Here is a 13112-nt window from a genome sequence, read left to right on the forward strand (position 1 = left end):
AAACACTTAGCGAGTTCAGTCCGAACCAGAACAGCAACCAACGAACACGTCGCAAAATTATGTCGTTCCGGAACAATTACCGGAAGACTATGAAAGAACTTCATAATGAAATGCATGGTCACCGTGTCAGCGTAAAAGTCTGTCCGTCATTGTCATCATATGGTGAGCGGCTTGGAATGTCCGGAAACTTCCGGATGTTGTTTACTTCCCGTGGGAAGTAACATCCGGAAGTTTTCTTTGACCGGGAATGTCAAAACTTTCCACCGCTCTGTAACTGCAATGCAATGTACCGGAACAGCAACATCCGGGTACAATAAATTTTAATCATCCTTTAATTCCCTGAAAATCAGCTACCCTCGAAAAAAAAGGATAAATCCGAGTTCGGCTGCCGAACTTAGTATTGAGTATGCCTATCAGAACTTAGTTTTGCTATTGCCCAGTCAAACTCAAAGTTGAGGGAAGCCACCGAAGTGCTGTTTTGAACCAAAAATACTTAATTTTGAGTTTAAAAAAAAGAGCGTGTATGGTATAATAAACAGTGCGTCCAGATTTCTGATGATCCATGCTTTATGTACATACATCAGGGATTTCGAGTCCTATTTTTTTACCAAGGCTGTTAATTTTCACTCAATTTCACTCGATCCTGACCAGCGACTAGTAGGGTATGAACACTGTATATTGAACACCATCTTAGGGATTCAGCATTTGTTTTATTTCCATTATGCATCAACCGATGTTTTCTTCAATAACTGGTACATGTTTCTCTTTACAAAGCGAGCACTGCAAGATTAAAGTTCAATAATTGATCCAAAGTGTTGCCGAATACAAATTTTATTTTATTTTATTTAAATAAAACCTTCATATATTTTCTGCATATCCCTCTTCCCATCCCTACAGTAAAAACCTTTAAATCTAGATTTTTTTTCCAATAACGAACAACTTTTTTTCAATTTCCTCCTTATTGCGTTTTCTGTTATAACCATGGGCGATGGAAGCGAAAAGTTATTTTTTCTCTCCTTAAAAAACGCCCTTAAAATCAGTCAAATGTTGGGTAAAATTTAAGTTGCATGCAACTTGCACTACACTGATAAATCATTTCACACATTTTGCAAATTATTCCACACATTATCGGCAAAAATATGGAGCTGTCAAAACGGTTTGTGATTTTTACACACCATGCAGATTCGAAATTTACACATTATCCGGATCAGTCTTTATAAAATGAAAGTGTGTGATATCACACTTGTTGTTTTCTCAATCAATTTGGTGTCAGCCATAATACGTCGAAGAATTTATACGGCTGGATCGTCGTAACAAGTGAAATGTAAGTTGCCGCCATTATTCAAATCTATTAACATCTTACTATTAAATTATTTTGTTCCTTTTTCTAGATTTCGAACTCAGCCAACTGCTTGCTGTCGGTACCATTTGGCGAGGAATTGTTCGGCAGAAACTTAAGAGGAGTTTTGAAAAAAACAAAAAAAAAATTTAGAATCCTCATTTAAATGAATAAAAGCACTTTAAAAATCACCAGCATTTCATTCGGTTCCAATCATTCATAAAAATAGCGGCCTTTTTCCATATTTCTTAATGTTACACATTTTCCTCACTAAGCGCCTCATTATTTCACACATTTTCCCGTTTAAAACGCTTTTTGCATAATGTGTGAAACGCTTACATTTCGTTTCTTAAGCGGTGTTTCACAAAAATGTGCAGCAATACCTTCACACATTTAATGTGTTGGTCTACTTATTTCCAAAATGTGTGAAATTGCACACACTAATGTGTGAAGTATTTTGTCAGTGTAGTGGAGAACCATCACCCAAATCCGTGCTTAAAACTCGTACACTTGGTATGTGAGAAGCAAGCAAGAAATTTCCGGTTCAAGATAGATGCTCTTATTTGAAAACCCCCAGAGTTCAAGAATTAATGTTTGTTAAATTTTCTGTGTTCTTTCTTCAAACAGTTATAAAAGTTGTTAAATCTGAGTTCTACTAGTTTCCTCATCGAACACAATTGGAAACATATGCATAGGTGTTTGGCGCTGTAGTTCGATACATCGAGAAGTGTAAATATGATATGAGCGGTTACACAATAATTCAATGTATCCCATCGGCTATCCTCGGCTATTTCATTCAAAAACTTCTAAAATACAGTCCCCCCACAATCATGGGTCACACACAATCATTAGTCACCGAGCATTTGAACAGCTGATTGCTGCTGAACTGAATGAAATTATTTCATATTATATTTTTTTAATTTATCGATAGTGTCATCAAAATGCATTAAAAATATCATGTGTGCGCTTGATAACAGAAAATCGCTGTTTGAATAGTTTTTGTCATACTTTAACTATTACCTGTTGAACTATCGCACAAATTTCCAATGGTATAAGGTTGACATATTGAACCGTTAAGCCCCTTATGCGGGTATTTCAAAATTTCCAACAAAATAAATAGGTCTCATATAAGCACAAAGGTCGAGTTAACATTTTACAAATAAAACAGAGCTAATAAAATGCGAAATTTAAATAATATTTGCAAAATAAAATTGACCCATAATTGTTACAGCATCTACCAAATTTCACACAATCATGGGTCACTTTTTTGCTAGCAAAGCAAAACATTTCTTGGTTGCTATAGCTCTACCCAAATGCCCCTGGAATTTATACTATCAAAGAATGCCCCTGAATGTTTGCCAGAAACATGATGATTTCCATGTTGATTTTCGGGTGTTGCCATGGACTTCTATGTGACTAATAATTGTGAGCAATTTGACTAATAATTGTTACGGTCTTCAATATTGACCCATAATTGTGGTTTTGAAAAACGTTGACTGTTTCGATAAATTATGTTATTTTTAAACAAGATTTCAATGAAAAACATATTTGAACTCAAAGAGGAAGCATTTAATGACTGAAATTCATGCAATGCTTGATATTTGGTCTACTAACACCCGAATAAACGAACATTTTGTGGTGGAGGGATACGTTAAGTGACTAATGATTGTGGGGGGACTGTACTTAGGTTTGTTTTCAATCGCAAGAAAAACACCAGTTTTTGAAACTCAATTTATCGCTTAGTAGCTATCGATATTTTTTTAAAAGAATGTTTAAAACACAAGAAGAAGACCTAAAAGTTGATTCATACTTACTTTTTAAGAGATCTCTGAAGTAAAAAGCCATAGTAAAATGAGTTTTAAATTCATCGAAAAATTTACACCCCTTTGTTTACCTTTTTTCCTAACTACAAAACGTCAAACATTTACCTGGCATCGCGGATCGTTCCATCCTTCCAACGTCTAGTAGTCAATGTTATCGAAAGAATATCAAAGTCGTCTACCAGTTGAATGACCAAGCTATATTAAATGACATTTTTCACTCCACTTGCATCACACACATGATCATCATTCTTGTTCATTCTCTGGCTGTGTTGGGAGGAATTTTTCGATATAATTTGCGCCTATTGACTCTGTTTCGGCGAATCTCTATAGGAGCTCGGGACGCACCTCTCAAAGCAATCTGGAAGTTCTTTTCCCTGACCACCAACGTCTGTTTGTTCCTGCTCCAAGTCGTCCCGTGTATCGGTCTGGTGGGTCAGGAGGAGACTTCCAATCAGGGGTGTCAGGTGTCCTGATTTATCAGGATTTGTCCTGATTTTCGAGAGACCGTCCTGATTTTTCAAAAACGCTTGAATTGTCCTGATTTTTGAAAAATGGCCCTTAAAATGTCCTGATTTGTCCTGATTTTTGAAAAATATCCAAATCATATCTAAATTTATAGTTAAATGATGATAACATCAAAGAAATCTTAAATAAAATAGTTTAACCAGTTGAACCAATGAGATTCTTTGATTCAAATGACATTTAAATGAGGTTTTTCGATATTAACTGCAGGCCAGCCAAGGTTATTCTCGCTTCAGTTGCATAATTCGAGGCGTCTTCAGCACCTATATTTCGCCTTTAGTTATGCAATCTAAGCAGAACTGCATTTTATTTTCACCAATTTGGTGGTGTCCTGAAAAATCCTGATTTTTTCTTCGCGGTGTCCTGATTTTTGACAAAACGACCTGACACCTCTGCTTCCAATTGCCAGCTATGGCAAGTATCTGTCGGATTTTAACATTTCATCCAGTCATGCATCTCTTGCGCCTGATGATGTTCCCTTTTCCAGCGTACATCGCACACAGAGATCCGAATCGAAATCTTTCGATTCCATATCTAGCGTAACATTTAAAAAGGGCGAAACTAGCAGTTAGCTCGAAACGAGAAAAACGCGTTTGAAAATTCGGAACACCTATTCAAATCCTATTTATAAAACCGACCACTTTTTGTTCAACAAAATCAAAAATGTGCATTATATTCACTTATTGTTCGATGGTTATCAAGAACTTTAACTTTTTTCGCGTAAATTAAGAGATTTTCGAGTTTCGCCCTATTATTGTTTTCTATTTCAGTTACGCCTGCAAGTTTCGCCCAATTGATCGGCCGTTTTTGTTTTGGTTTTGAAGTTACGCCCATTCATCCTACACGCAAAAACTAATTAGGCCGTTTTGTCACACACGGTCAACTCAGTTACGCCTCAGTTTGGCTCTACACGAATAGAAAAATTCACTCCATTTTGAATAGGCGTAACTTCACGTTCCAACGAAAATGCATCAACAGGAAGTTTCGCCCAATTGAATTTTATCAATTTTTTGAAAGTTTTAAGTAATTTTAAGATGAAACCGCGTTTGATAGGTAAAGTGCAATCGCGTGCATCCGGAATGACCGTTTACTCGATTTGTTTATATTTGGCAGTTTCGCCCTTTTGAAATGTTACGCTAGATATCCTTTAACTATCTCAATGTTGGTGGTATAAATTCCTGCCTGTCCGACAACCTTCTCGCTACCTCTTGTTCCTGCTATGACGTCATCGCCTTTACGGAAACATGGCTAAACGAATGATTATTCAGTGTTTAGCTGCGACCGTAGTGCCCGTAACAGCAAAAAATCTAGTGGGGCGGAGTGCTAATTGCCGTCATCTCTTAGCGCAGCTCATCGACGATAATTCCTGGTGCGATCTGGAACTTGTGTGGACTCGCATTGATCTTGGGGATCGGAAACTGTACGTTTGCGACAGTATTTGCCGCCCGACCGCTCTAGAGATGTTGCCCTAGCAGAGTCGTTTTCACGCTGCATCTCTAAAGTAAGCTCTTTTTGCGCTCCGAAGGATGACATACCCGTCATAGGTGATTCCAATATGCCCGGTTTGAAGTGGTGCTCCAACCATGGTAGCTTTCTGTACCCGAATACTGCTAGTTCTACCTTTTCGACACCTTCAAACATTATGTTAGACTCCCTGAGTACAGCGTAGTGAACGAAAACGGTCGTATGCTGGACCTCTGCTTTGTCAACGATGGGTCTCGTCTACCGACCATTGAATTAGCTTCTGCACCGCTCGTTAAAGCAGTTTCACATCATCCTGCTTGTTGAACGCTCATGTTGTAAATCTACCAGCCGTTTACCTCGACGTCCTCGACTATAAGAACGCCAACTTCGATGACATTTCTCGCATCTTGGCCACCATCGACTGGGTATCGGAGCTCGATTTATCGGATCCTAACGCTGCTGCTGAAACCTTCTCGCATATCCTGAACTATGTCATTGATCATCACGTGCCTAAACGTACTACCAGAGAAAATCTACGAACTCCCTGGGTTGCGACTGAATTGCGACGACTGAAAACGGGAAAAAAGACGTGAGCTTCGAAATTATATCGATCAAAAATCACCTTACACAAAGTATTAATATCGAAAACTTAACTCCGCCTATAAAAAAGCCAGCAAACGTTGTTACCAGAACTACCTTCGCCGAGTACAACGTAACCTCAAATCCTGCCCAAAATCATTTTAGAAACACGTGAATAGTCAGCAGAAAGAACCTGATATGTTTCTGGATAACATTACTGCAAACTCTGATCGTGGAATTTGCGATCTTTTTGCCCGAAAATTTTCAAATATCTTCACTACAGCTTCCACATCCCCAGAGCGTTTGGCTAGTGCTGTCAGTAACATTTCGCCACTGGGCTTTTTATGAAGCGGTATTGAAATCGAGGATGCAATCATCTCAATGGCAGCGGCGAAGCTCGAGAATTCCTTTTATACGGGTCCGGACGGGGTACCAGCATCGTTTCTAAAAGGTTTCATGCCTGTTTTGTTGACTCCTATTCATCTTATTTTTCAAGCTTCGCTTGACAAAGCTACCTTTTCCCTACTGTGGAAAGAAGTTTATATGTTCCCGGTCCACAAAAAAGGTGATAGAAGAGATGTCAACAACAACCGTGGAATCTCAGCCTTATGTTCGATAGCCAAACTATATGAATTGGTGGTCCTGGATCCCATCTCCTCGTTTTGTAAGAATTACATTTCGATTAACCAGCACGGATTCATGCCCAAACGCTCTACGATAAGCAACTTGTTGACGTTCACTTCTTTTGTGCATGAAAGCTTTGCTGCAAAATCTCAAACTGATGTAAAATACACCGATCTGTCAGCTGCATTCGACAAAGTGAACTACGAAATTGCCATTGGACGCTTGGGGCTCGGTGGTACTTTACTTACTGGGCGCAAATTGACTGTTTGGAATAGTGGCAGTTTTCTGCCTCCTCCGGTGTGCCACATGGAAGCCATTTAGGACCGATTATTTTCCTAACCTATTGTAACGACGTGCTTTCATTCCTCGACAGCCCAAAACTTTGCTATGCTGATGACCTTAAACTGTTTTACACCGTAAAACACTACGACGACGATATTAATTTTCTCCTCCTCGCTAATTGGTGCGACATCAACTGCTTGCCATTGAATCGTAACAAATGTGCAGTTATCAGTTTTTCTCGTAAGCGGCAGCCTTTGATTGCGGAATATTACCTTGGAGAACAGCCCATCGCACGCGTGGACCATATTAACGATCTGGGCGTCATCCTCGATAAGCGACTGGAATTCAAGACACATACAAACTACGAAGTCAACAAAGCATCCAGAAGTCTTGGTCTCATTTTTAGAGTAGCGAAGGACTTCAAGGACGTGTATTGCCTGAAAAGCCTATATTGCAGCATTGTTCGTTCCATTCTTGAATACGCATCTGCCGTCTGGTGCCCCTACTACCAGAACGATGCTGAACAACTCGAGGCTATCCAGCGGCGCTTTTTACGATTCGCCCTAAGGCATCTGAACTGGCAAAACCCTTTCCGCTTACCAAGCTACGAAAATCGATGCCGCTTTATAGACGTTGACACTCTTCAAGCCCATAGACATGCAACCCGTGCATCTTTCGTCGCTGATCTCTTGACATCGCGAATCAACTTTCCCACTCTATACCAGTTAGTGTGCAACCCCGTGGTCTTAGAAATCAGGATCTTCAATTGTATGTTCCCATTCCACTATGGGACAGCCCCATACAGTGAGGCGGCAAAAAGTGTAACTTTGCTATTTATATTTTTTTTTAAGATGAAATGGGTTGTTTACATTCAAAATCCAATATAAACTATTTTCAGCTCAGCGGTTTTACATGTATGCTCAGAACTATAAAATTGGAACATTAACTCGTTGTAGTTTTGAACAGTACTTGTTTTATTACTTATTTCGGAAACGCGTGAATATTTTTAAGTTCTGTGTTCACAAAAAATATTTGAGAGTTTCAAGCAAAATCACTCATGGTATTTTTGTACATGATTATTCAGTTTTGTATGAAGAATTAGAGAGCACGCACAAAAAATGCAGTACTAAAATTTTATAATTTTTGGGAAAAAAGTAATTTTTAAATAATCTAAGTTATTTCTACAGATATCGAAATTCAATCGTAGGTTTTAGGCACAATCAATTACAATCATCTTCCTGCACGTTATGAACTATGTTTGCTTAATGATGTTTAACAAAAAACATACTATTTTTCCAAAATGGTTAAAAATTACCCATTTTTTGTTTTTATTATAACTTTGAAGGATACAAACATATGCAGCAAATTTTTCTTGCATTCGAATTATTCGACCCTAAGCTATGTTTAAATGACAAAAAAAACGTTTTGGAAAACGTTAAGCATTTTTCTTAAAGACCAAAATGTGTAAACCTTTTGGGTAAATTATAAAATTACTCATTTTTTACACTTTTTGTTAACCGTGTAAAAATGAAAAATATTTCTAAAAAAAGTTTGGAAAATAAGCTTTCTTACGATGTTTTGAGAATTAATGTAGCATTTCATTTAAAGGCGAAAAATTTATTTGAAAATTATTGGATATGAAGTATATTTTTCAAAATTTTCTAAGTGTGATGTCTGTGAAACGATAAATGCTTATGATAATGATCTGAAAAGCTTAATATCAAGCTACAAACTGGTTTATAACAAATATCATTACGATGAAGTTAATTTTTGACTTTTTGCCGTCTCAAAACCCATAGTGCATTCGAATGAACAATGATGGAGAAAACAACGCCCAATGAAGTCGTTCAGCCGTTTTTCCCAGCATTTTGACTTTGACGTTTCGAGGGATGTTTTCCGAAGAAAACTTAGACCTACATAGGTGTTTTGTTTTAATTTAATTTAAAGTCATCATTTGGATTGATATGTGATCTGTTGATCAGATTAAATAATTAAATAAATAAATAAATAAACAGTTGAAAAAATTTAGTTGTTGGCTGTAAGGAACAAAAAGTCATAGCAAGCATGATGTCGTTCATTCAACTTGGGCATGACCTTGTAATCTTATGTAGCTGATCAAAAATCAGTATTGCATGACAAAGACATGCTAAGCAGTATCAATGTCGGCTAATATTGGCTGCCGGACACTGATTATTTTCAGCTCAGCATATACCATCAGAGATGCCAGGTGTCCTGATAAACTAGGATTTTAATGGATTTTCTGAAAACCGTCCAGGTTCTAAAAATTGTCCTGATAGTGATTTTTCCTGATTTTTTAGAAATGCTCTTTTAAATAAACTGAATTGTCCTGATTTTCAAAAAAAAATATCAATATTGTAATTTAATTCACAGCTATGATATCAAGATACCGTACAACTCTGTAAAATAAAAAGTTAAACAGATAATGATGTTCAATTCAGATGGTATTTGACCGGTGTTTTTCATATAAACTGTTGGTCAGCCAAGATTCTTCTCGTTTCAGTTTATAAATTAAGGCGTCTACAGTACCTGTTTTTTGCTTTAGTTTATGCAACTTAAGCAGAAGTTGTGACATCTTGATAAATCCTGATTTATTCTTCACGGTGTATTGATTTTTTGAAAAACCACCTGGCATCCCTGTGTGAGAAGCAAACTGAAAATCTTGGTAAACTATCTTTAGATGATTCTTGCTATAAACGTCGAAAATGATGATAAGCTGTTAGTACTTTGGGACCGGTAAGTTAAGTTTTAAATGTTTTCTAGAATGGCGCGAGTAGGACTTTTGATGAATAATTGTGAATTCCGGGGTGCGATGAGAACTTCCGCCCTGGTTGATGCGCTATGAGACTTCCGCCAAAAACGTTGTCGACTTCGAGGCGCGATAAGGACTTCCGCCAAGTTTAATATTTATTTCGAGGCGTGATGAGTACTTCCAGCAAATACAGTCTTTGGATGAAATATTTGTCATAGTTTAGGCTTTGAGAAAAACCAGTTTTTTTTAAAGAAATCGGCCACAGGGGACCAAAGTAATTAATGAAAAAAAAAAAAAAGGATTTTCATGTTCTCCCCGAACAAAATGTCTCAAAATCCCATACAAACTTTAGCCTCGTTGAGCGACCTCTTCCCGTTATCCGATCTGGCCCAAAATTTGGCATGAGACCTTGTACTAGGCCTAGGATTAAATTAAACCTGCAGCGTATAACATTTCACAAGCTTGAAATTTCTCATACAAATTTGGGGCAGTCTAACTGACACATTTTACAAGTATGAGTTTTTCCGTAAATTAAGCTGAAAATAAGTATTTAAATCTTCAGCATAGTTAGGAGAAGTGAATTTTGAAACATGAGAAAATACAGCGAAGTATGGCTCCCCTTGTAAAGTGGCATTACAAAAAAATGTTTAAAAATTGACTCTTGGTAAAAAAGAAAGAATGCGGGGTTATTTGTGATGTCATAATCCATAAAGTACCAATTGCAGTAATATTTGGTTTTGTTCGAATTAAATTTTAGATTTTTTCTGTCAAAAATATTTTTAAAGAAAAAGCATAAAGGTGCTGTAAACAATCAGGAGAAAAACATACATATGTACTACAGAATCAGACATGAATTTCATGGTAAAGGTAAAGTGTCTTAAATAAAACAAAATACTACTAAATATTCTACCAGTTGAGATCATAAAAATTAATATTTGGATGGATGAAATTTTTATATGAGCAAACGCGTGATGCTAAATTATCATTTTCCAGCATATGGAAACGATATTAAAAATATGAACTTTCATTTGCATTGTGTTGCATTTTATCCCAGGCTGGTAACTAAACAATGAAAATATTTTTTTTTAAAAAATGGCGATTTCCCAAAACACATTTTTACACCAACAGTGTTTTGTATAGGATGAAAAAAAAAACAATATTAAGTTGGTAGGTGCTATTATTAGGCCAATTCTTCTTACTGGGTAAAGTTTTTAACGGCATAAAAAAATGTAAAATTTGTATGGGAGAGTGGGGAATCATGGGCCACTTTTTTTCGTTGTTCCATAACTTCTTTATTATAAAAGATAAAATGAAAAGAAAAAATGGTATGGTTTTCTACATTTTCAAGGTATCATATGGTGTTTTCTTTAATTTTTAATAAGTTATTTTCCCCAAATTCTGACTGTTTGAAAAAAAGCAATATTTTTTGGATTTTTAAAAATTGTGGGGAATCGTGGGCCACCAAATCCAAATTGACCAAATAACATGCAAAGTTTATGAGTTTACCCAAAACTGTGATTTCCTAATTCATTTCGTTATTTCAAAGCAATTTCAGATTATGAAATAAAAAAGAGAGCTGTGTATGATCGCATAGATTCCAAAATCTGGCTCGCGAACGTTTTGGTAAAATTTCTTATAAAGGATGGACAAAATATTTTTCATAACTCTTCATTTGACGTAAGAAAACTTTACAGATAGGAAAAACGTAATTTAAGTTCTGATTGTGTGTAAAAACATAAAAATATAGGTGATTCAAGATGTGTGGCCCACGATTCCCCACAAGCTATGATTTGCAAATTGGTTGCGTTTGTGTGACTTATTGATGTTTCATCAAAAATTCCTTTTCCACGTGGAAGAGCATGACAAAACTAAGATCATTAGCGTATGAGCATATTTTTGTTATGCACTTTAAGTTCCCCATCGATGAAATGAGCGGGTGTTTTTCTAATTATGTAAGTAAATTTTTCTAACTTTTTTTAGCTTGATAAATAAAAGAAGCATATGATGCGTATTTCAGTCAACAACATATAGGAATATATGCTCACGCAAAGCGACGACGCTGACAGTTGGTTTGAGATTTTTATCTCAACACACGTCTGAGATATTAAATGTGGCCCACGTTTCCCCATGGCCCACGATACCCCACTCTCCCCTACATAAATAAATTGCTCGATTTTTTTAAATTTTCTATGAGAATAACACTTTTAAAAACTATCTCACGATGTGAGAATGTATTTCATCATGCCCCGTTTGACGGTATACACTGACGCTTATTTTGAACACAGGTATTTTTATTCAAAATGAACATAAGTAGAATTTTTGGAAAATTATACATATGTTCATTTTGGAAATGTGTATATTAGGTACCTTTAAATTGGTTGATTGGAAATGTTGATGCATCATCAATTCTTTCAAACGGCTTTAGGCGCATTTATTTCAATAGTTCTACAACTCACATGTAGCTATGGCACATTCATCAAACAGTATTCAAGAACTGAATTGCAAACGTTCATCATAATCAAATAGAGAAATTTCTTATCGCAAAAGTACACAGAAGGCATGAGTTGATACTCCCCTCGATTTAGATTCGATGTTCCGGGAACGTTTCTTCATCTTAACTACAAGAAGCAAACCTGTAGATACTTCTTGAAAAGCAACGAATCTGCGCCTAAGCATCTTATTATTCATTATTCCAAGGAAGAAAAAAAGAGACTATTCCGCACAAAAACCATATCTTTATGTAAACTCCTACCTTCTAATCTGGCAAACAAAAACCCACCAAAGGTACCGGCAGATTTAATCGCAACTAACTTTGGCACCGAACAAAGAACTCTTGCTTCTTGCTGATTCGAAAGGGCGTATCCCTTTTCTAAACGACACCTACTAGGTACACTTTCTTCGAATAAAATTTAGAGATGAGATTTGCATGCACTTAATCGAGGCATTTGCTGTCCCAATTATGTTCCGAGAAACCGAGCCAACTTGTTCTTCATTCGGAAGAAAACAGAATGGAAACTCTTGTATCCTTGAGAATAGTTGGTCTAGGAAAAAAGGAGCATCCTGCAGCCAGAAAGCCAGTTGTTGAATAAAGTGGAAACCGGATGAGCATAGTTTTAAGAGCATCTCATCGGGTAACAACGGAACGCGGATCTTATGTTATCATATCTAGCCGGATCTTTTTCGGCGGCGACAGCACAAAGGAACGGGACGCCATTGCTATTCTGAAAACGCGTCCGCTCTGTTGCTTCGGATTCTCATGATGATGACGACGACGGCTTTATTGGCAAACATCAACAACGACTTTAGCTTTTCGCGATTTGAGTTTGAAGCTGTATAGTGCTAACGTCGAGAGTAACCTTAGGCCAAATTGTTGTTTATTTACAATTAAAACTGACTATTTAGTTTTCGTTTATCGGTGTCAAATCCTTATTTTAAGATATCGAGGAAGAATGACTGCACGGGTTAAAGTCCTATAAAAAATGAACAAAAATAAAAATAGAGATTAAATATTTATCTTTATTAGCTTATTTTGGCATAAAATTCTAGTTCTTCAGTTTTGCAATGCAATAAAGGGTATTTTAATGTTTTAAATGATATGTCATTGGAAATAACGAATCATGACAAGAACGATTATAGATTATTTAGTCAGAGCTTATTCACGAATTCACGTTAATGCCTCCGACATGCTTTGAAAGGTGTCTTTCTCATG

General features: G+C 36.6%; 1 protein-coding gene across 2 annotated transcripts in view; it reads left to right on the top strand.

The window, feature by feature from the left end:
• LOC129754733 (cyclic nucleotide-gated cation channel alpha-3) overlaps positions 1-13112 on the top strand; it is a 708907-nt gene that overhangs the window by 590776 nt on the left and 105019 nt on the right. The gene's annotated exons all lie outside the window — the stretch shown is intronic.

This window comes from Uranotaenia lowii, chromosome 3 (assembly GCF_029784155.1).
Source record: "Uranotaenia lowii strain MFRU-FL chromosome 3, ASM2978415v1, whole genome shotgun sequence".
NCBI lineage: Eukaryota > Metazoa > Arthropoda > Insecta > Diptera > Culicidae > Uranotaenia > Uranotaenia lowii.